The sequence below is a fragment of the Ambystoma mexicanum genome, chromosome 4q, assembly GCF_040938575.1.
Source record: "Ambystoma mexicanum isolate Mex_15411 chromosome 4q, UKY_AmexF1_1, whole genome shotgun sequence".
Lineage (NCBI taxonomy): Eukaryota > Metazoa > Chordata > Amphibia > Caudata > Ambystomatidae > Ambystoma > Ambystoma mexicanum.
Window position 1 is genome coordinate 1,268,733,616 of NC_090928.1, and position 23,116 is coordinate 1,268,756,731.

The window sequence follows — 23,116 nt, forward strand, 5'->3', positions numbered from 1 at the left end:
ATCACCGTCACAGCACATGGGGTTCCCTGAAGGAACCATAGTTTGGAACTTATGATTTTAGGGCACATGGTCCAATACATTTTAGGGCTCTACTTCATAAGACAGAATAATCACAAACCCAGCTCCCTCTAACTAATTAAAGTGTTTTTCCTACATCGGATTACTCACCTATTGAACACTTCTATCATTTATATGCAATTCAATTTCTAAGAGTGAATGTATGCATGACTTACTCGCCGCAATAGCATTTCTGATTGTATCTGCTTAGATTCACATGCTGTGCATAGTCTGATATCTAGTGGTAACTGCGGAGTATTGCATCTTTCTTTCGAAGATCGAAAGGGGACGTCGACATGGGCGTGACTAACAAGATCCCTAATGTGATGTGTAGTGTACCCAAGAACCCTCACGCGTCAAGGTCCCTCTGGTTGCATTTTTCCTGCCGTGAGGGAACCTCATAGTCAGCGTGAGCAAGTACAGATGAGAGAAAGTGTAAGATGTCCATGTTCCTTCTACTCCACAAGGGGAAGAAGGGTGGGCGCAAGTAAATCTAAGCAGATGCAATCATCAGAAATGCTACTACGGTGAGTAATGCACGTCTTCTGATGCTTGTGAATCTGCTTAGAATCACATGCTGTGAATAGACTAGCGAGCAGTACCCAGAGATGTTGGTGGGATGTGTGAAGGATCAGTAGCAAAGAGATGTCTTTGCACCTCTTGTCCCACCTGAGAATAAGACCTAGAGTGTGCATCTGTGCAGCAGTGTTGTGTAAAGGTGTGTACAGAACTCCAGGTTGCTGATTTACAAATGGACTCAAGAGGCACATTTGCAATGAATGCTCTGGTAGCCCCTGTACCCAGAGTAGAGTGTGCTCTATGTATGAAGGGCAGCTCTCTTGGCAAGAGTGTAACAGTGTGATGCAGTTTATGATCCACTTTGAGATAGCAGATTTAGAGACAGGGTTCCAGTCTTCCAGCTGCCACAGAAACAAAGAACTGGTTTGTTTATCTTAGTGGCTTTGTCTTTTCCTGATAATAGATAACCGCTCTCCTCACATCTAGTATGTAGAGGCTTCTTTCTGCCACGTTAGTGGGGTTCTGGGAAAAGGTGGGTAGTTTTATGGATTGATTTACATGGAACTTGAGATAAATGTAGGTGTAAAGCGTGGGTGAGTGCGCAGAACCACCTTATCTTTGTGAATCGTGACAAATGGGTCCTGAACTGAAAGGGCCTGCAGTTCACTAACTCTCCTTATAGAGGTGATCGCCACCAGGAAGGCGGTCTTGTAGGGGAGTGCTTTAAGGCTATCCTTGAGCATTGGTTCAAAGGGAGGCCCCATTAGTCTGGTAAGTACAACATTCAAGTCGCACCCGGGGGCTGGGTTGGAAATAGGGGGATGAAGACACTGTACCCCTTCCATAAATGCTTTAATTACTGCAATCATCCACCACAAAACCTTGCTCTGGGACCTGGTGTACCACTAAAACGCAGCTAAGTGGACATTTATAGAATTGAAAACCAGATGTGATTCTGACAGGTGGGTTAGGTACAGGACAATATGTTTAGGTGTGCATTCAACAGGATTGATTCCCTTGCCATTACACCAGATAAAGCGCTTCCATTTGCTGTAGTAGCAATGTCTGCTGTTAGAGAAGCAAGGAAACCCAAGTATGTCCATACATCTTTGAGGGAGTTGGAGGTTCCAAAACTTAATGACGCCAGGAGCCAAGCTGCTAAATTGAGAGTTTGAGAGCATGGATGTAGTGTCTCCCCCTGGTCTTGAGACAGCATGTTGTAAGGGCATGGCAGTTTCCTGGGAGGGGAAACGACACTGCCATGAGATGGGTGAACCAAGTTTGACGTGCCCACATCGGGGCCACAAGAATCATCCTGACTGGCTCTTGGTGCATCTTGTGCACTATTCTGTTGAGCATGGGAATCAGTGAGGGGGGTGATCGGGGGAAGCATAGATACATTTCACTGACCATGTTATCCAGAGACCGTTCCCCTTGGAGCGGTTCAGAGGGTATATGGAGGTGTACTCTGGGCATTGTGCTTTCTCCAGAGTTGCGAACAAGTCGACCTCTGGGAAGCCCAAGTCTGCAAAGACGTTGAGTACAATGTCCTCGTGCAGTCGCCACTGGTTCTCTACGGTTAGAGGGAAGTCTCTGAGTAAGTCCACCAGATGATTTAGTTCCCCTGGAACATGTGTTTGAGAGCCCATTTCCATATATTCTGGGACAGTTTGGACAGCCCTAGGGAGTGAGTGCCCCCTTGTTTAAGTAATGCATCGCCGTAGTACTGTCCGTGAGGACTAGAACGGTCTGGTAAAGGTTTTCGCCGGCAGTAGGATTTCCCTTGACCACCACTGCAGAGACTGAACGAGGGCTGCCGAGACAACCACTAGATCGTCCCATTGTCCGCTTGCCTGACACCATTGGCTCGAGAGCCACACTTGCATGGGGCGCATGCGCAGGAGAGCGTGTGGAACTAGGAAGATGCAGGATGCCTTCATCCCCAACAGTTGCATGGCTTTGCGTACTGTCACCTCATGACTGGCTACATAGCGAGGGATCTGGAACAGCATGTTTTGAACCCTCTCGTTGGAGGGAAAGACTATGCCGCCTTTGGTCCGAATTAAGGCCCCCAGAAACTGTTGGACCTGGCTGGGGTTTAGGCTGGACTTTTTCTTGTTGATCGAGAACCCTAGGTTATAAAGGAGATCTGCAGTTTTTGGGGTATTTGTTAGGCATGTTCCGTACGAATCCCCTGTTATGAGCCCGTCATCGAGGTAAGGATAGACTGGAATGGACTGCCTGCACATGTGAGCAGCTAACTTTGTGAACACTTGAGGAGCTGAGGCAATGCCGAAGGGAAGAACCTTGAATTTATAGTGTGTGTCTTCTATCATGAACCTGAGGTACTCTGTGCACTGGCAACATTGAAATATGAAAGTATGCATCTTGCATATCCAATGTGGCCATGTAATCCTCTTGCAGCAGCAGTGGGATTACTTCCTGCAGTGTGGTCATCCTGAACTTTTGAGGTTGGACATACTTGTTCACTGAGCGCAGGTCTAATACAGGGTGCATGGTGAGATCCTTTTTGGGTACAAGGAAGTACACTGAATAACTTCCCTTGTTTACCTAGTGAATGGGTACAGCTTCTGCGGTGCCCTTTTCCAGAAGACCTTGAACCTCTTCCAGCAGGATGTGCAGGTGTTCTTATGACGGGCGTCTGGTCTTCGGTGGGTGGTATTGAGGTGGTTGGTGAAAGTCGATGCAGTAACCGTGGTCGACTGTCTTTAACCCCCACTGGTATGATGGGATCCCCTCTCAGGCGTGGATGAATGACAAACTATCCCAGACCAGGGTAGCATGGGACCCGAATAGACGAGTCACTGAGGTTGAGGCTGGGGAGCCTTTAGGTGTAGAGTTCCTGCCTCTACCCTTGCCTCCGTGGACTTCTCTGCTGATACTGCCTTGGCCGGAGGACCAGGTGGTACTTCCAGAACCATATTGTCCATAGTGAGACTGGAAGAAAGATGGTCCACGAAAGGAACAGCAGTTGTTCGAGCTTCCACACTGGTGGAATGGCTTAGCAGTGATTTGGCTGAGTGACTTCAACATTTCGTGCTCCTTCTTGGCAGTCTCCAGGGCGTTATCGACAGCTTTACCAAAGAGGTTAGAGTCCTCGACAGGTTTATTAATAAGAGGCCTGAGTTTCTGGTTTACAAATCTGAGTTCTTCAGCCAGGCGTGCCTCTTAAGTGGAGTCCCCTGGGCTAGAGTGCATCCCACAGTCTCAGCAGTGTCTTTTTAATATATTGTGGGTCACCTGTCTGCCCTCAAGTCACCACCGCCAGCAGGCGTGATAACGTGGGCTGTGGGACCTCTTGAAGGCCCCATTGGACGTCGCTGTAGCTAGCCAGGAGAGTCGTATTGTTTGCAATCCTGGTTTAGTAGGCCGCAGAGGTAGTAATATGTTTCCTGAGGGCATAAAGTTTCTTGCAATCTTTATCCGAAGGGGCTTCCGCCATGGACAGTGGAACCCCCTCCCTCTTTCTAGTGGTTGCTACAACCAGGGAGTCTGGTGTGGCATGACCTTGTATATACAGTGGGTCAGATGTAGAGGGGTAGAACAATTTTTGTCTGGGTAAGCGGCGTGTGCGCGCTCTGGGTGAAAGCCAAGGCCCCGGATCTGCTGACTGATCCCGATCCCAGTCTGGGTCCTGGTCAGAAGTGTCCTGGTAAGGATTGTCCTCATATGTATCCTCCTGTTCTTAGAAATCCAAGATATCCTCTTGGTGGACTCGTGTAGAAATGGGAAGTTTCTGCAACCTATGTGGAATGGGGCAGGAGTCCTCTTCCCTAGGTCTCGAGAGTGATATATTTATCTGAGCAATCTATAAATTTGGGCCATTTTGTCCATATAATTCTCATATCTCTGCCTGGTCCACAGGGAAGACGCAGAAGGGTCTGGAGTTAGAAAAGATTGGTCAGAAGGGGGCGCTTTTCCTGATAAAGCCTTTGAGGGGGTTTGGGGGCTTCTGAATACTCCTCTTAATGAGTGGATGCCACCGTGTTCTTCTACTGCCAAAATAATAGCCGTGAGACTCAGGTGTATTTTCAGCTGCTGAATGCTAGGTCTCAACGCGCCAGCCAGCGCCGTCGACTACTCCCCCAAAGTCTTAAATGCTTGCGCGCCCTTGGACGGTGTGTCAGCGACCATTTGTTTTTTGGGGGGGGGGGGGGGAACGACCTTGTTAGAATAAAGCCCAGTCGCATGCTGAGAAGACCGCTGCGAGCCTGCTGGCATTCCGTGCTTCAACGTCTCTGTCGAGGAGGCCTTGGGGTTGTGTGTTTGGGTTTTAGTGTTGAGTGTGGGCCTTTATCGCTGGGGTGTGAACTCACTATAAGAGAGCCGGTGGCTTGTCTATCAGGGCTGGGGACAGGTATCGGGGAAGCTGAAGGTTCCGCTGAATGATGGCTTCCTGTTCGGAGCCATGGCTGCCGATCGATTCCTTGTCATCCAACGGGGGAATGGTTTTCGACCTGCATCATTAAGGCCGCCCACCGTTTAGTCCACCTGTCCTTTAACGTCTTAGTATGATCATGTTTATTTATAAAGCGCCTATATACAGGCAAGTGTTTCAAAGCGCTCAGGCAGGGTAGGAATAGTGAAAAACAGGCGCTCAGAGCCCTTGAATTTCTCAGATGATAACGGTCTGTACAGGCAGATTAAGCGAATATGATACATTTAACAGTTTAGATACAGCAAATATGCCTGACGCCGATTTTGTTTTTTTTCAAGTGCACATTAGGGGATGAAGACAAGGGAGGACTGACAGAACAATCTTCAGGCAGGGCTGTATACAGATCGTGCAAGTGCGGGCAGGGCAAGGGAGGGGCGGGGGACCAAGCGCATCCGGTCGGTCGAGACTGGTGAAGTGCGGAGAGAGAAGCTCTCAAGGATTTATTACAAGTGCAGTGAGGGGGTGGGGTGCAGGGCCCAGAGGCAAGTGCAGGAGGGCTGGCAGGGGTGCCTGGGACCTGCGAGCCTGAGATACACCAGGCGGCCATTCAGTAAGCTGTATGGAAAGGAGGGAAGAGAAGGAAGAGCAGAGAGCTAGGTCGGTAGGGTGGCTTGTCTTGGGACGAAAGAGCTTGCAGTATTTACAAGAACGCTCGTCGTGGTATCGAGGTAGAAACTGATTGCAAATGGTGTTCTTCCAAGGGAATTTGCTGTTAAACGACGGACAAAACTTGAAGGGCATCCTCTCCACAGCAGAGGGTGACGGCAGCCAGACCAAATAGGTAAAGAAAAGGGAAAAGGAAATGCATTCTTAAAAATAATTAACCCAAGGCCCCACTCTCCCTACTGTAAGGGCCTGGCTGAGGGCCAAGGCCACACAGTCGACAGACATCGAGCAGTTCACCCGTCGCTGAGCAGTTGTGGATGTCTTCGGTGGCAGGACACCCACGGGGCAGTCAAAAAGAAGTAGTCAGGAGACTAGATGACTGTAGGTCGTGGGACAAAGTAATAAATCTTAAGCAACTTTAACTCTTGCAAGCTCTGCATAAGACGACCAACTAGTTGGGCGGAATGAAACAATCTGAGGGACCTTGACACGACTTATCTTGGGTACAGTACAAGTCACGTTAGGGATAGTGTTACAGTCACGCCCATGTCAACGTCCCCTTTCGATCTTCGAAAGAAAGATGCAATACTCAGCGGTTACCAGTAGATGTCGGACTATGCACAGCATGTGATTCTAAGCAGATTCACAAGCATCAGAAATATAAATATAGGGTATACATGGTTTTTGATTACATTACTTACCTGTGATTTTTAACTGCTTGGTGTGTAACTAAAGGCCTGATAAATATTAGTTTTTCATATATTATTGGTGTTCTGTGTGGACTCATTGTAGCCCTAGACCAGTCACCATTCCTGAGACGAAGGCTTGACTGCTGATCCACTTAACTGGATTGGGTTTTGGCAAACCTCGGTGTCGGTCCAATTTAGGTGCAGCACATTTGAGGATTTCCCACCCCACCATTCATCTTTTTTGCTCCATGTTTTGCCATGAAGAATCCACTGCAGGGTTGCAGCATCGCAGATACCGAAGGCCTGGTGCCACGTCAACATCTGGCGAGTTTGTGTTTGTTGGTGGCAGTGGAGAGGGAGGGGGATAGTTTCACTGTGGACTGTATGAGAAGAGTGTTGGGCTTGAGGGTGACAGCATGGTAGATTTCTGGACGAAAAGACCAGGGAGTCAGGCCCCTCCCCCGTCAATGCCTGATGAATGCCTGACCAAAGACCTTCTTGCCTAATCCAAGGTTGGCAGAATTCCCAGCAGGCTACTGAGCACAGCACCTGAGCATGTTAGAGTAAGCTTTGAGGCATCTCTGTGCCTGCCAACCGGCATGTTAAGCAAAGCACAATGGGCGACAGTGGCCCCACATTTCAAGTAGCCCTTCTCTGAACCACAGGTTCTTGCCTTCCATAACCCTTGGCTGTTGCTTATGGTAATTGATTGAGTTCACGGACTGCCTAACCCTTCCCCCTCATCTGCCAACTCACATATGCTTATTTTGTTGCATCTGGGACACAATGTATTAATGTGAGAGAAGAGTGGGATTGGCGGGGGCAGTGTGAGCTAGTAAAATGGGACCTGTATTCAAGAGGCCAGTGATGCGAGTGCAGGGGTGCTGGTTATTTTGCCTCGACTACACGTTATTCAGTGTGCATGTCTTCCGCATGTGAATATAGCAGAGCCCTGAACTGTAGTCAGATGCCCTAGGGCAAGTGCTTTATGCGACTTAACTGGTTCAAACTGGGATTTGATTTGTCTGGCCCCAATCCACATTTCTTCCAGTGTTGGGAAAAGTGGCAGTCAGTGATTGGACATCCCTTATCGGTTTAAATCGTGCAGATTTTTGTATTGGTAGGCTGAGGCAATCTAGTCTGGATTTTAGATATGGGGAGGGCCTGGGGCCATTCTGAAGGTCACCCACGGGAGCCAAGAATCCAACAACATAAAGATTTTATTGGCGACCCAGAGAACTGCTGGTAAAGAACTAGCATTTCTCAAGTTAACTACTGGTAAACTGGTTCTATGTGATATTACTGCATTTTGAAATTCGAACACCAAAAAGACTGATTTATTTTGGTCGTTTTCGGTGTCGTTTTCAAAATGCTGTATTCAAGTTGGGCCCCAACCTTTGGTTTTAAAAGGTATTCAGGGGATTTCACCCCCAAACCACCCTTTCACGCTCCCCATCCCCTCCTGTCCTGCACCACACTTTCCCATCACACTTACAACATTCATTACATTTCTAAAAAATACTTTAACTCGCGCCCCTCCCCTCCCCCAACTACATACATTTGCACACCTCTTCCTCACATACATGTACACACACATGCACACCCTCAAAACACTTAGCTTGCTTCGACTTCCCTCGCACTCGTGTGCCTCTCATACAGCAGCTGTCATTTCTGAAACTGTGTGGAGGACAGCGTTGATGGAGCAAGGCAAGCGCAGGTGGGGGAGTGCGGGTGGGTTTGAAGGGGTGAGTGCAGATAACGTTTTAAGTGGGTAAGGGGTTTTAGGATCGATTTAGAAAGACCGAATTATGCATTTATTCGGTCTAAATCTATCTTTTTTTGTTTCGGTCTGGTGAAAGCTATTTTTTCACCCAAGACCGGTAAACCTCTGCTGCCTCTCCTGCCTCTCCTGCAACCAGCAGAGAACCTTGGCGGTGCCTTCCTCCCTAGGACTGATGAAGGTCAACTAGTCCTGTAACAGTATCCTGCAGTCGGTCAGTGGACTTCAGAAGTGCCCCATGCCTATGCCATGGACTGACCATTCACTGTCCAGGCCTCTACTAGCACATACTGTCCCACGCTGAAGCTAGGACTCTGCAGCCCTTCAGCTGGTAGCCCAGGAATGGTCACCTGCATCTAATTCTCCATCCCGAAGTGAGGCCTGCCTAGAGTTTGTTCTCTGCCTCCACCTTGATACAAACCTGCCGACCTCTGCCTGGGGTTATTATATCGCTGTCCTTCCCCGTGCTAAGTCCTAGAAGTCTATCCTTGTTGTTGCTGCTGTACCAGGAGATCTGGCACGTCCTGCTGCAAGTCTGCTGGGGCCATCCTAGAATCAGATCAGAAGCCATGCTATCTGGGCCAAACTGACATCTACTTCAGCCACGAAGCCGCGACCCTTGGACTTGCACCAACAGGATCAACCAGAGTGGTCCCAGCAATTAACTCTAGGGGTGGTAGCTTGAAAAATTGGAGTTCGAATGCAAGTGCTCATAACACTTTTGCTGCCCAGGCCCACTTCATAGTGATTGCGTAAACTCCACTCTGTGTCACTAACCATTTCTGGCGGTGGAGTTCTAGCCTAGGATTTCCCACTTGGGGAGCCCCTAGTCTGGTTGAACTGATGGTAAGCCTAATTTTGTACCAACCGCCAGGTGGGTGATCGCTCCAAGAGTGTGAATGAATGGGTTCCAGCATAAAATGCGAGGGTTTTGGGACCACAGGCAGAGCCGCCCACTGGAACAAGGAATCCAAAGCAGAAGACAAGCAGAGACGCCAGCAGCACCTTCCAGGACCTCAGAAGCAATGGTGAAGCCCTGCAGCTGAGCTGACCCGGTTTTCACATCAACAGGGACGATCCGCCAAGGACGACTTCCTCTTCGCCAAAGACTACTTCCTCTTAGCCTGGTGGGACCAACTAGCCTCAAGACCCTCATTTTGGGCCATTCTCCGACTGGGATGCAGAACACCAATAGCCACGGGTCCATTATTGAGTGTATTGTCTTCCAAAGATCAAATCTGGCTAAAATAATTTGCTGGGATCTGTGTGGACCTCCAGAGGCAGGAATTCTTCACCAGAAGTCCCCTCACCGGAGTTCAGGACCAATTAATCGAAGAGAATCCAACCAGCGATATTAGCTTCTTCTTGGTGCCAAGAAAAAGGTGCCAAAACCACAAAGCCACTGAAGTGAGCTGAATCCATTGTGGCCGACCCCTCCTGCCAAGTGCTGCTGCCGAAGCCCGACAGAGGTTCTCCCTTTCGTCACCACAACCAAGGAGCAGGAATCAGGGTCTGCAACGTTGTACCGAGAAGGAAGCCTGCTTCAATTTCTTCTTCATCTTCAAGGTACTGTGGGGCTTGGGTAGTAATTACCTTGTGCCATTTTTGGTACGTCCGGGCTTGGGAAGAGCTGTTTTCTTCAAGTGAGAGTTGACCACCATTCCTCTGTGCAGGCCTAACAGACCTGTGTGTTATCGTGTTATCAGGAAGGCTCCCCTTGAGCTCCTGCATTTTCTTTTTGAACCACTGACAGGCTAACCTTTCCTCTGAAGATCTTCATCAGAACTGGAACTGTCCATTTAACTTTGGCTGTGCCGGTTCCCCAAAGATCCATCTTCTTGATCCTACTGGCTTTGGCAATGATGGTTCCTCCATAGGTCTTAATTGTGAACACGTTTATTTCTAGGAAACAAACTGCCTATATCCCTGTGGGAGAGTGAACTTAATATTAACAGTTGCTAACTGTGATGTTTAAACTTAAACTTTCCCTCCAACTCAAATTTTGCAAAGGTGATACATACAAGTGCTGCTACTGACCTTAATGGACGTCACTGTGTGCTGGATAGGTGAAGCATAGACAAAGTTACTCACCGGCATTATTGTCCCTTGGATACATTTAATTCAATTTCCAATTGAATGCTATTGTTAGTTGCTGCATTTTAGACGGACTTGTGTATATATAAATACATTTTAATATAACTAAGTGAGTACGTGTTTTCTTGGGTCTTTGTATGTAACAATTTCTCTGTACTGCTCTACAGCTCACATAACTACCTCCTAAGATAAGCCTGGCTGCTCAGCCACTCTACCGACGTGTGTAGTACAAGCCTATATTAAGAGTTGGGTCCCTAATACTAAGAGATAAGTCTTATTAAGTCCTACACCAGTTGGACCTTAGATAAACTTAACCCACAGTAGCAAGCAGGAAGGTAGGTCCACTATGGGCCTACACTATACACAGTAGTGTCCTAAAGACACTGTTAGGGAGAATTCTCAGAAATGTGCTAATTCCACTCTACCTTAGAGACCCTCAGCTCTTTTGCTGGACTCTAGGACTTTTTCATTTTTACCTGGAGAGTGAGACCCTTTTCCCCACTCATGTATTTTAATGTGATTTGAACACTGTTTCTTTTGGTTTTTGGAGTCTGACAAACTCCATAGGTATCTTTTGGCATTGTAGCACACAGCACCTTCAGTGTAGTGCTACAGGGAAGTCTTACAGATTTCCCCAAAGGCTTAAAACACCCTTCTCTTGGATACCTATTGTTTCCAAGAGCAGTGAAGTGAAATGTACTTTACTTTGCTACTTTACATTTCAAGACCCAGCACACACTATCTTAAAATAAATAGGGTGCTGGAGGGGTTGCATAGTATCCCCTGTGTCTATCTTCTCATGTAACATTTGTATGTTACCCTTTCCTCGATTAATGGCTGGTGGGAGTGGTTTACCTTTAACTACTGTGGTGTGTCTTTACTGCAGGCTGCGTTTGCAGCTGCAGTAAAGCACCCTTGGGTGCCATTTTTGTCAAAATGGCCCCAGTTGTCTTTTCGCCAGTTCTTTGTGGAAAGGTCCTTCTTGAGATTTACTCTGCGCGCCAAACCAGGTTTGGTCCCTTTCTTCGCTTTGCCTTTGGCGGGATTCACGAGTGAAGCCCATCTCTGGCTCCAGGGTGTCTGTTGGGAGCAGCAAGTGAGGGAGGAGCCCGAAACTCCCTGTGCTTAGTCTCCTAGGAGACAGGAATGCACTCCTAGATGATTGGCCGGCTAGCTGTCCGGCAAAGACAGCCACCCTGCTGGGTGACTGACAGCCAGGCTGGAATGAATGGGAGAAACTAGCTTAAAAGGCGAGGCTTTTTGGCTTGGATGGTAGAGTCGACCACGGGATGAAGGAATCCGAAAAAGAACTTGACGAGGATGCCGCTGCAACTCCTGTACCGTTGTTTTTCCCGGTGAAGCCCTGCTGCTGTGCTGAAGCTCCAAATTTGCATCGACAGAGAAGCTCCCGCAAGGACGACTTCTCCCTTTGAGTTGGTGGGACTACTCAACTCCACAGTAAGCCATCTGGACATTGCTATCGAAGCTGGTTGAAATTCCACAGAGTTGCTGCTGGAACCCCGACACCAGGGAGGGGAACACCAGTTTGTGTGCGTTGCTTTTAGGCTGGCCAAGAGACTACAGGAAGATCCTCCGGACTCCCAGGAAGCAGGACTGACCGAGCCTGAGCCCAACAGAGTGCTGGACACCAGATGCAAGGAAAGTCTGTCTCGACATGCAGAAACCTTGGTGGTGCTGTTTGCGGTAGACGCGAAGAGCTAAAACACTGAATTGGCACTTGTTGGAAAATAGCTGGTTGCTGTTGGTAGCCGTCCCATTGCAGTGCTGGAGCCCCCAGACACCCTCCCTTTTGTCCCCACAACTGAGGCCCAGGAACACTAGGATCTGCAGAGCTGCACAAGAACAGAAGTCATCTGCTGCATTTTTTCTTCTAACTAAAAGGTACTGTAAAGTCTAAGAGCTTAACTCTTGTAGATTTGTTTCTACTCTTCACAAGCATAACAGCTTGTGGCCCTACATTGGTTCTTCTTCACTAAAGACTTTGAAAAACATTGTGCAAAGACTTTTCTACTTACCTGCAAGAAGTGCTTCAGCTACAGACTTGTCTATTGACTTTGGCCTAGCCTGTTTCCACTGAAAGACTCTTCTCTCCTCTGACACTGAGGAGGGTTGAAAAGTATTTGCCAGCTTAAGAATAATTGTGATCCCTTGTATGTTTTGAGTAACCTTTTCTTTGATATGTTACTGTTAGCATTTAGAATAGCACCGATATGTGCAATGTCCACAGTGTCCTAACAATTGATGTCACCTGAGGGTGTAGGAAGTGGCCGTGGCATCCCCAATGGATGCTTGCTGATTTAGAAACTAAGTGTGTATTTTGGAGGCATTTGTGTGTTGCTAGAAAATTGCTCCCTTCTAAAGAAGGCTTATATAAATGACCGGTAAATAAATCCATTGTTTTATCAAGAAACCTTGACTTTAAGTGTTTGTTTGAATACTTGTCACTGTGAATCTTGGTGTAACCACTCTACTGCTCACGTTGACCCCTCTTGAGATGAGCCTGGATGCTCCACTGCGCTACCAACCTGTGTAGTTCAGACTTGTACCAAAAGTTGGGTCCTATTGCCAGGAGGCCGATATGGTTGTAGGGCTCCCTAGGAGCACAACCCCAAATCTGTACCTAACAGACACAAACCAACCCTAGATATGTGGAAGGGTATACACCAGTTTGTCAGCATCTAACACAAGGTAGTGCATGGTAGAAAAAGGGAAATCATTTTACCAGCAGGAAAAAATATGTTAGAAATCTTTAAGGCCTATCCCTAAGGTTGTGAGTCAGTCATCTAGATAAGGGTGTACAGGACTTTTTGGCAACGAAGATGTACCACCACCATGGCAACCGTGAGCTCCCTTTGGACCTTAGAAATGTCATGCGACCTGGGAACAATGAAGTATGAAAGTATGCATCTTTCATGTCTAGTGTTATCTAGTACTGGCCTTTTTTGGCTGGTCTTTTTTGGACACTAGGAAATAAAGTAAATAAATGCGCAGGTTTACCTGATGAGAAAGAACTACTATGGATTTCTTCATTAGAAAGGCTTGTTTCTGGCAGGAGCTTGGAGACGTTTGCACAGTATTTTCCTGTCAAAGCAGCTATATTTTGATAGAATAGGTGTCAGGCATGTGTGCTTTGGCTTTTAGCTCCACATGCTATCTTTTGAGTGGTGGCACAACCTGCTCTGTCTTTTTTCGGCCTTACATTCATTGTCCTACATGGAAAACCATTCTATTCCTGGTAACCTTAAAATCCACCACAGACCCTTCCTTTTAGGGTTGATGGTGCGGTTCGATGGTGACCATCACCCTCGTCTGAGGACAACTGTGGTGAAGGTGATAAAGTTATCCTACCGAGTCCACTAACCTTCTGTTGCATAGCAGAGGATGACAGTGTAGCCTCAGGGTTTGCCTGAAACGGGTTTTATAGATTGTTGGCTGGATGTAGTCTTTTTAGATGTTACTTTGTCTGGCTGAGCAGACTTGTGTGTAGACCATCTAGTGTTTGCCGGCATCAGAGGTGTGACTTAATCATCTGCTTTGTGTGGCGACGTTTAGGGCCATGTGCATATGCAGCCTCGTAGCCACCAGGTGTCTTCTCCCTGACTTAATGTGAACAAGTCTTCAGAGCTGCGGGACAGCTGTGAGGCCTTGCCTGTAGGTGACTCAAAAGAAGGATATCTGTGTTAGAGTACATTCTCGTTGGTCAATTACTCCACTTGGAGAGCCTGTACTCTGGTGCTGGTTCTGCCTGCAATGCGTAATTTACACAGCTGTTCTGTCAGCAATGCCTGAAATATTTGGGCTTTACTTTTGATACATGGCAGCAGTCCTCGGCGTTATCCCACGAAAGGTAACTGTTCCACACTTTGCGCATGTCCTTCCATGGAAATTTAGAGTTACATCCAGGACAGAATTAAAAAAAAGTTTCTGCATTCAGGAGTTGGAAATTGAGCATTATCAAAAATAAGAATTTGTAAGGGAAGCAGCATTCTCAAAGCCTTGAAAAAAAGTGGAGGACGTTCCCACCACCAATCTACTTTGTTTCGAATAATGAAGGATATAGAGAATGTCTGCTTTGGCTTTGTTAGTTGGTCGTCCAAAAACCGTGTTAATGCTGTGTCTCGGCACCAAGTGCTGTAAAGATCTTTGCCGCTTCTCAAAGTCGTGGTCAACCAATGGCAGAAAAAAAAAATCTGAGGTTCCCGAAACGTGAATGATCATGGGTCCCTGTACATGTAGGATAGGGACAGTGTGACAGCAACACCCCTGTGGACTCCGTGGTTTTGATTTCGAAAAACAAGATGTAATACTCCAAAGCAACCACTAGATGGCCTATGCAAAGCATGTGCATCGAAGCAGATTTACAAGCATAAGAAATATGTATAAATGTACATGAACAAGTTACTTACCCCTGGTTACGTTCTTTTGATTGGATGTTCCACCTACGTATTCCTCATCTTATGATAATTATGCTTCCAGCTTCAGCCGTTTGATTTTTATTTCTGACAGGGGGCGATGTGTGCCGTCTCGTCGATGTCCCTTGAGGGCCTCCGTTCGACTGTCGACGTCATCAGTATAAATAGCGCACGCAGAGCCCATTGGCTTCAGTTCTGTTTTCCCACCTCCTGTAGAGGAATTCCTAGGCTCCAAGAAAGAGCAAAGTGTAAAAACGCGTAAATTCTACAGCGTGGTAGGCTGGGAGGACCGATAAGTAATACATGGGCGGAACACCCAATCGAAAGAACGTTACCAGCGGTAATTAACTTGTTCTTCGAATGTATTGTGACCTCCCACATATTCATCATCTTATGATAGACTCCCAAAGCAGTAATAATTTGGGGGTGGGAGTATGAATTATATTTTGTCTTAATTGTTATCATGGACTGTGTTAGGCAAGATTATGTGCAGTACCCTTTGGGAGACTACAGCAACCTGGACCTCCTGGTAATAGGAACCCAACCTTTGGTACAAGTCGGTTCTACGCAGGTTGGTAGTGTGGCTGAGCAGCCAGGCTTATCTCAAGAGGGGTCAATGTGAGCAGTAGTGTTCTTATACAGAGGTCTACAGTGACAAGTATTCAAATAAACTCTTACACTCAAGGTTTCTTGATTAAACAATTAATCATTTATTTAACCGTCAGTTCAATAAGCCTTCTTCAGAAGGAACAATATATAACACACAAATACACTCCAAAATACACTCTTAGATTCTCTAAAGCAGCAAGTACTCATTTGGGATGGCACACAGACACTTCCTACACCCTCAGGACAATATATCACTGGTACATTTGGAGCAATACTGTTTTTGGTGTCAAAGAAAAGGGTTTGGGAATAAAGCAAAGGTTACACAAATATTCTGAAGCAGGTAAGTACTTTTTAATCCCCAATGCAAAGTAAATTAACCTTTTCCTGGAGGTAAGGTAAAGCACAATGTCAGAGGTAAGACAAGTCTCTCAGGGAGCCAAGACAGCCAATGCAATTTAAGAAAGGTCTAGGTGAGCTGAAGCACTTCTTGTAGGTAAGTCAAAGTGTCTTGCACAATGTTTTAGAAGTCTTTGTAGATAAGTAGAATCAATGTAGGGCCACAAGCTCGGAGGCGTGAGGTGCAAAGTTGCTAGCAACTCTGCAAAAGCAACCAAGACTAGTCTCAACTGAGAACAAGTAAGTCTACCCATGAGGTAAATCCCCTTAGTTTTACAGTACCTTTGGTTAGAAGAAATGGTTCCAGCTGGCTTCTGTTCCTATACAGCTCGGCAGATCCTGTTCCTGGGCCTCAGTTGTGGGGACAAGAGGGAGGACGTCTGGGGACTCCTGCACTTCAATGGGACGGTTAGCGGCAGCAATGTGCAAACTTCAATTCAGCGGCACTCCGTGGTTTCAGCTCCTCGCGTCTCAACAAATAGCACCACCGCGGTTCTCAGCCTCTGGACTTTCCTCACATCTGGGGACCAGCACTCTGTTGAGGTGGCTCAGGCTTTGTCTGTCCTGCTTCCTGGGAGTCCAGAAGATCTTCCTGAAGCTCGGGTCCGACTTAAAAGCGATGCACTGGTGTTCCTCTCCCTGGCACTTCGGTTCCAGCAGCAGCAGTACAGCCAGCTCCGAGAGGATGTCCTGACGAGTTCACGTTGGGGTTGATTGGTCCCACCAACCCAAGGAGAGAAGTTGTCCTTGCAGAGCTTCTCTAGTCGAGGCGATTTCCGAATTTCAGCACAGCAGCAGGGCTTCACTGGGCAAACCAACGGTCCAGGAGTTGCAGAAGATGTCGATTCCAAGTTCTTCTTCGGATTCCTACGTCCAGTGGTCGACGCTGCCTTTCAAGCCAAAACGCCTTGTTAGGTACAGATTTGGTGTAGGACATTTAGGGTGTACAATCTCAGCCTCCTGGCAATAGGACCCAACCTTTGGTATAAATCTGAACTACACAGGTTGGAAGTGTGTTGGAGCAGCCAGGCTTATCTCAAGAGTGGTCAACGTGAGCAGTAGAGTGGTTACACGAAGATTCACAGTGACAAGTATTCAAACAAACACTTAAACTCAAGTTTACTTGACAAAACAATTATTTATTTAATTACTGGTCAGTTGTTTAAGCTTTTTTTTTTTTAGAAGGGAGCGATATAATAGCAACACACAAATACCTTAACAAATACACAGTCTTAATTCCTGAACCAGCAAGCATCCATTTGGGATGCCACAAAGACACTTCCTACACCCTCAGGTGACATCAATAGTTAGGACACTGTGGACATTGATCTGTTACGGTTATCATTTAGAATAGCACTGAGATGTGTTAAAGAAAAGGTTAAGAACAAGCAAGAGATCACAAATATTCTTAAGCAGGCAAATACTTTTCAATAATTCCCAGAGGGTCAGAGGAGAGAAGTCTTTCAGTGAATCAGGCTAGGCCATAGTCAATAGGCAAAAGTCTATGTAGCTGAAGCACTTCTTGCAGCAAGAAAAGTCTTTGCACAATGTTTCAGAAGTCTTTAGTGAAGAAGAAGAATCAATGTAGGGCCACAAGCTGTTAGGTTTGTGAAGAGTAGATCTACAACAAGAGGTATGTTCTTAGACTGTACAGTACCTTTGGTTAGAAGAAAATGCAGCAGATGACTTCTGTCCCTGTGCAGCTCTGCAGATCCTGAGTCTCAGTTGTGGGGACAAGAGGGAGGACTTCTGGGGACTCCTGCACTGAAACTGGATGGTTACCGACAGCAACCAGCAATCTTCAAACTAGTGGCAATTCAGTGTTTCAGCTCTTCACGCCCATCGCAAACAGCACCACCACGGTTCCTGGCTGTCAAGATTGACTTTCCTTGCATCTGGGGTTCAGCACTCTGTTGAGGTGGGTCAGGCTAGGTCAGTCCCGCTTCCTGGAGCTCTTGGCCAGCTTAAAAGCAACACAAACTGGTGTTCCTCTCTCTGGTATTTCGGTTTCCAACAGCAACTCTGTGGCAATTCAACTAGATCAGAGAAGGATGTCCAGGTGGCTTACTTTGGAGTTGATTGGTCCCACCAACTCAAAGGGAGAAGTCGTCCTTGCAGTGTCTTCTCTGTCAATACGAATTTGGAGTTACAGCACAGCAAGGCTTCACCGGGAAAAACAACGGTCCAGGAGTTGCAGCAGGCGTCCTCTTCAAATAGTTCTTCGTATCCCTTCGTCCAGTGGTCGACTGCCTTCCAAGCCAAAAAGCCTCGCCTTTTATGCAGGTCTATCAGATTCATTCCAGCCTGGCTGTCAATCACCCAGCAGAGTGGCTGTCCTTGCCGGACAGCCAGCCGGCCAAAAACCTAGGAGGCTTTTCCTGAGGAAGCATCCAGGACTGCTCCAATGAACTGGAGTCTTTGAGATGGTATTGTGTGGGACTTCTTGTAGTTGAGGGAGAAGCGCAGTTTGTGGGGAGTGTGGCAGGTTACGCCGAGATATTACTGTGCTTGTTCGGGTGAATGGGCCCTAATCAGCCAATCGTCCAGGTAGGCATAGACGTGAATCCCCCCCCCCCCCCATCTCCCGAGACTCGCTGATAACACCGCCAAAAATTTGATGAAAACCCTCGGGCAGAGATCAGCCCGAATGGCAGAACTCGAAACTGATAATGAGAACTGCGAACCTCATGTACCTTCTGTGCTTGTGATGGATAGGCACATGAAAGTAAGCATCCCGAAAGTGCAATGACACCATCCAGTCTGGATGGGAAAGCGTAACCATCTTGTACTTGTCCTTTCTGAGGAACTTGTTCAAGATTCTTTAGTCCAAGATGGGTCTCAATTTTCTGACCTTTTTTAGTATCAGAAAATACGGGGAATGTCAACGCTTGTTCCTCTCCACCAGAGGTACCGGTTCTATAGCACCTTTCTCTAGCAGGGTCAACATTTCCTGCACAAAGAGCAGATCCGGAACTTTGAAAGAGTTGCTCCCTGGTGGATGATCCCAAGGCCTTTTTTGAAAAGGTAGGCAGTAACCTTGAGCTATGGTTTCTAGTGCCCAAGCATCCGAAGTAATGCCTCGCCATTCTTTGAGATGCTGAGTAAGTCTGCCTCCCACTGGGGTCTTGTGAGTCAAGGCCTCAGAGTGGTTTTGAGGCTGAGGTTAAAACTGCCACTGCTTGGGCCGACTTGGTACCTCTCCTTCGTCCACCACGAGGGAATCTTCTCTGACCGGCTTGTACTCTTCCTCTTCCAACTGAGTAGTAGAATGGAATTTAATTACCCCCTCCAAGATGATGAACCCGAATAGGAGTGTTGAGGCTGTCTAATCGCGGCACTAAGATTTAGCTGCCCCTTTCGAGGTCTGCAACTTTTCCAAACTGTCATCAGCCTTGCTGCCAAACAGCCTTGAGCCATCAAAGGGTATGTGGCAGTCTCTAGACTGCATATCTGGTGCAAAACAGACTTAAACCATGCAAATCTGAGCAACATGGTGCTGGTTGCCATGGATCTGCTGATGCTATCTGCAGAATCCAGCCCTGACTGGAGGCATTCACAGATCGCCTCCTTACCATCCTTGATGATAGCCAGGAAGCAGTCTCTTTCTTCCCCTTCCGGGATGTGGTCAGCCGCCATAGCTACGCAGTCCCACAGGGTAAATGTGCATTTTGACAAGGCACAGGTTGCGTTTGCTGTTTTTAAAGCCATACTACCAGCAGTACATATCTTTCTCGCCCAGGCATCCACTATCGGGAGGAAATGATAAGTTACACACTGTAGTGACTAACGTACTCTTAGTCCATAGTCCCCTTTCCTCCATACTGTATGGGCATCCCTTGCGAGGGACAGGAGACCAACTTTTCCACCAGAAAAACCTTCCCCTTTACATTTTGGTGTGCGGCCCTGGGAGCATGTGCTGCCCTGACTCCGCCGCCACACCTCAGTCCCCATTGACGCGTCAACAATAGATTTAACATTGCCCAATGACACCAGTATTATTAGGGGGGAGGATGGTGGGACGTATGGAGGAAAGGCGACAATGGACCAAGAGCAGGTTAGTCACTACGGTGAGTAACTTATAATTACTCTTACGCCCTGTCATCCCCTTTCGTCCATACTGCATGGGCGATTACAACTGAATGTAGCCCCAGGGTGGAGAGGAGACCCTCCTTAAACAAATAGGTTCCAGAGAACAGCCTGTCCAAAAGCCACATCTGACCTGGAGCTGGCATCCTAACAGTAATGCAGAAAGCAGAGGAAGTGGCCCACGTGGCCACCCTGCTTATGACTTGCCAAGGGACATGACACGGGAATGCGATGGCAGTTGCCTTGGTCCTGACTGCGTGGGCGTGCATGTTAGCCGGGAGTGGCTTGTGCTGGCCCTCGTAAGATTCCTTGATGGCCGAGACCATCCAGCGAGATATGGAGGCACGATAGCCTGGTCTTGCGCTTCCGAAAGTGACAAACAGGGAGTCTGACTTGCAGAAGCCCTTAGTCCTGTCCAGGTAGAATTTCAGGGAACGCCTGACATCCAGGCAGTGCAGAACTCTGACTCGTCCTCCATGTCCTTGTGAAAGGTAGTATATGGTTCCGAGGCGACCAGCGGCTGGGTCTCGCTGACTCTGCGAGCCGAGGGGAGGCCGACTAGTAAGGCCGTCTTAATGGTGACCAGCCTGATGTCCACTGACGCCATTGGTTCAAATGGCTTGTGCGCCAGGGAGCCCAAGACTATGTTAAGCTCCCACACGCGGTGTGGCCTCTTGATGGGAGGGTAGAGTCTTGCTAACCCCGTCAAATTACTCTTGACAATCGGACGAGAGGAGAAGACTACCTCCTCCAAGTTCCTATAAGCCCCGATGGTTGCGAGGTAAGAGCAGCAGATGTCCACCTGCACACCTTAGTGGGCCAGGTGTGCTGAGAAGGAGAGCACATAGTCCAAAATACATGCCAGGGGGTTGATCTGCTTGGAGTCTGCGCAGTGGCAGAACCTGGTCCATTTATCCTTATAATGGGCGCTGGTAGCCATGCCCCTTGCGCCCTGTATGATTTCCAGATTTCCTGGGAGAGGCTGAGATGCCCTAGAGTTACATGCTCAGGAAGCACGCTGTGAGGACTATTGCCAGTGGGGCGGGGTAGATGACCCTGCCCCCTGCTGCACCAACAGATGTGCTGGGCCCATCGGAAGGTTAATTGGAGGCATCTCAGAGAGGCTGACCAGCTCCGAGAACCATGGCCTGGCCGGCCACTATGGAGCTATCAGAATGATGTTGAGCCGGTGAGACTCTGATCTTGCAGATCACTCTGTGAATCAGCGGAATGGGTGCGAACGCATACGCTGTCGTACTGTTCCACTGAATCCTGAAGGCGTCGCCCAGGGAGCCGGGGCCTCGACCCTGCCAGGAGGTGAAGTGAGGGCACTTCTCGTTGTGCCAGGTGGCAAAGAGATCCACCCGGGGAGACCCCATCTGTTGAAGATCTCCTGAATAATGAGGTAGTTTAGCTGCCACTCGTAGTTGTCTACTCCCAACCTGCTGAGCCTGCCTTCCGCCTCCAGGTTGGATTCCCCCAGAAGGTGGACCGCCGCGAGGTAGATGTCGTTTTCCAGGGCCCACTCCCACATGCTGAATGCCAGTCAGCACAGTGGAGGGGATATAGTGCCTCCCTGCTTGTTGACGTAGAACATGCTGGTCGAGTTGTCTGTCTGGAGAAGGATAACCTTGCCCCTGAGCAGTGGAAGGAAAGCTCTGAGCGCTAGGCACATAGCGTTCAGTTCCAGCCAAGTGATATGGTACTCCTGCCATGGACCGAAAGATCATCCAGGGTGGCTCCCTAGCCCTCCAGCGAGGAATCTGTGGTAATGGTGACCTGTGGGGTGGCAGGCCAGAAGGGCCTGCCTGTGCGCAAGTTGAAGTCCCTGGACCACCATGTGAGATCCAGGTGGATAGATGGAGGAACTTTGATCATCTCGGATTGAGAGCCCTGCTCCTGGTTCCATGATACCGCAAAGTGCAGCTGTATCATCCTCATCCTGAGTCTCGTCTGGGGTACGGCTAGTAGGACGACTGCCAAGAGACCCAGGAGATGCTGGTACCACCAGGATGAGGTCACCTCTCTGCTGAGGAAGTGACTAGTGGCCCTCTTGATGGTTGTGATCTTGTCCTCCGATGGAAACACCTTCTCGGAGCATGTGTCCAAGATGAGGCCCAAGAAGGTCAGAGTCTGTGTTGGCTGCAGCTGTGACTTCTTGAGATTGAGCGAGAAGCCCAGATCGTGAAGTGTGTTCATAAGAGCCTGGGAAGAGTGGTGAACTGCTTCCGGGAGATGTAGTCCTGACGAGCTAGTCTAGATATGGGTAGATATGGAGGCCCTGAGCCCAGAGGAGTGCAGCCACTGAATTCATGAGCCTGGTAAAGACCCTGGGGGCCGAATTGAGGCCAAAAGGAAGGACCTTTTACTGGAAATGGAAGAGGTATCAATATCAGCCACGGTGGATTCTATGATTTCCTGAGCCACCGGCTTGGCCTCAGCAAGCCCTGCCTTAAAACGTGCATGGCTCTACGTGGGGAGTTCTGGCAATCTCCGGCCATAATCTCTGGTTAGCGGCCGCCAGCTTGGCATCAGCATTTGCTTTGACGAAGATGCAAGGAGGCGTTGGAGTACAGCTTCTTCCCGTAGGCCTCCAAGGTCTTCTCCTCCTTGCCTAGTAGGGCCACAGATGAGTAAGATTAGGACTGGTTTAGAGTAAAGTGCCGATGCTGCTATCACTGAAGAGTGTGGCGGAGGATGGGCAGAGAGCAAGAGTGTATCCCCTTCCATCTGCCTGCATTTCGCGTCCAGGTGTTGATTGATCGGCTGGACAGAGTGGGGCTTGAGCCAACGCTTTTTTGCCAGGGAGACTACATCGGTCTGCAGTGGAATTCCAGTTTTAGCAGAGGGGCACCTCGTCGAGTACATCCGCTGGCAGTTCTGCCTCAGGTTGAGGCAGGCCTAGGTACTCCGCCAGTCCCGCCAGATGTTCGTGGAAGGCCTTGGCAGATTAGGGAGTGTCCGGGTCCTCCTCCTCGTCTAGGAGTCAGGGGGGTCCTGCCTGGAGGAGGTGTGTTAGGAGCAGGAGGCTGAGGTACGGAGACCGGAGCCAGAGGCTGTGGCAGGGGCTGTGGAGCTGCCAGGATAATGGCCTGGGGGGCCGGAGCAGTCGGTGGAGGCTGTGCCAGGGCCAGAGGAGTCAGCATTTGTGGTGCCGCTAGCATCGTAGGGAGGACTTCCCCGACGGCATCCCTGAGGATATCCCCCATCTGGGGGGATTTCATAAACCCAAGGAACTTCAAGAAGCTGTCCTTGGACTCTGAAGAGATGGTAGGCGATATAGACGGAATCGCGGGAGGCTGCTGGGGCCAGCGCAGACTGTCCATATGGATGCATGGGAAAGCTGCCCTGCGCAAATGTAGGGTAGGCTGTAGGCCATGTACCTGGT

The 23,116-nt window shown here is 48.5% G+C and overlaps 1 protein-coding gene across 1 annotated transcript in view; it reads right to left on the reverse strand.

The window, feature by feature from the left end:
* Positions 1 to 23,116, reverse strand: part of PTK7 (protein tyrosine kinase 7 (inactive)) — a 998,735-nt gene that overhangs the window by 3,385 nt on the left and 972,234 nt on the right. The window lies entirely within an intron of this gene.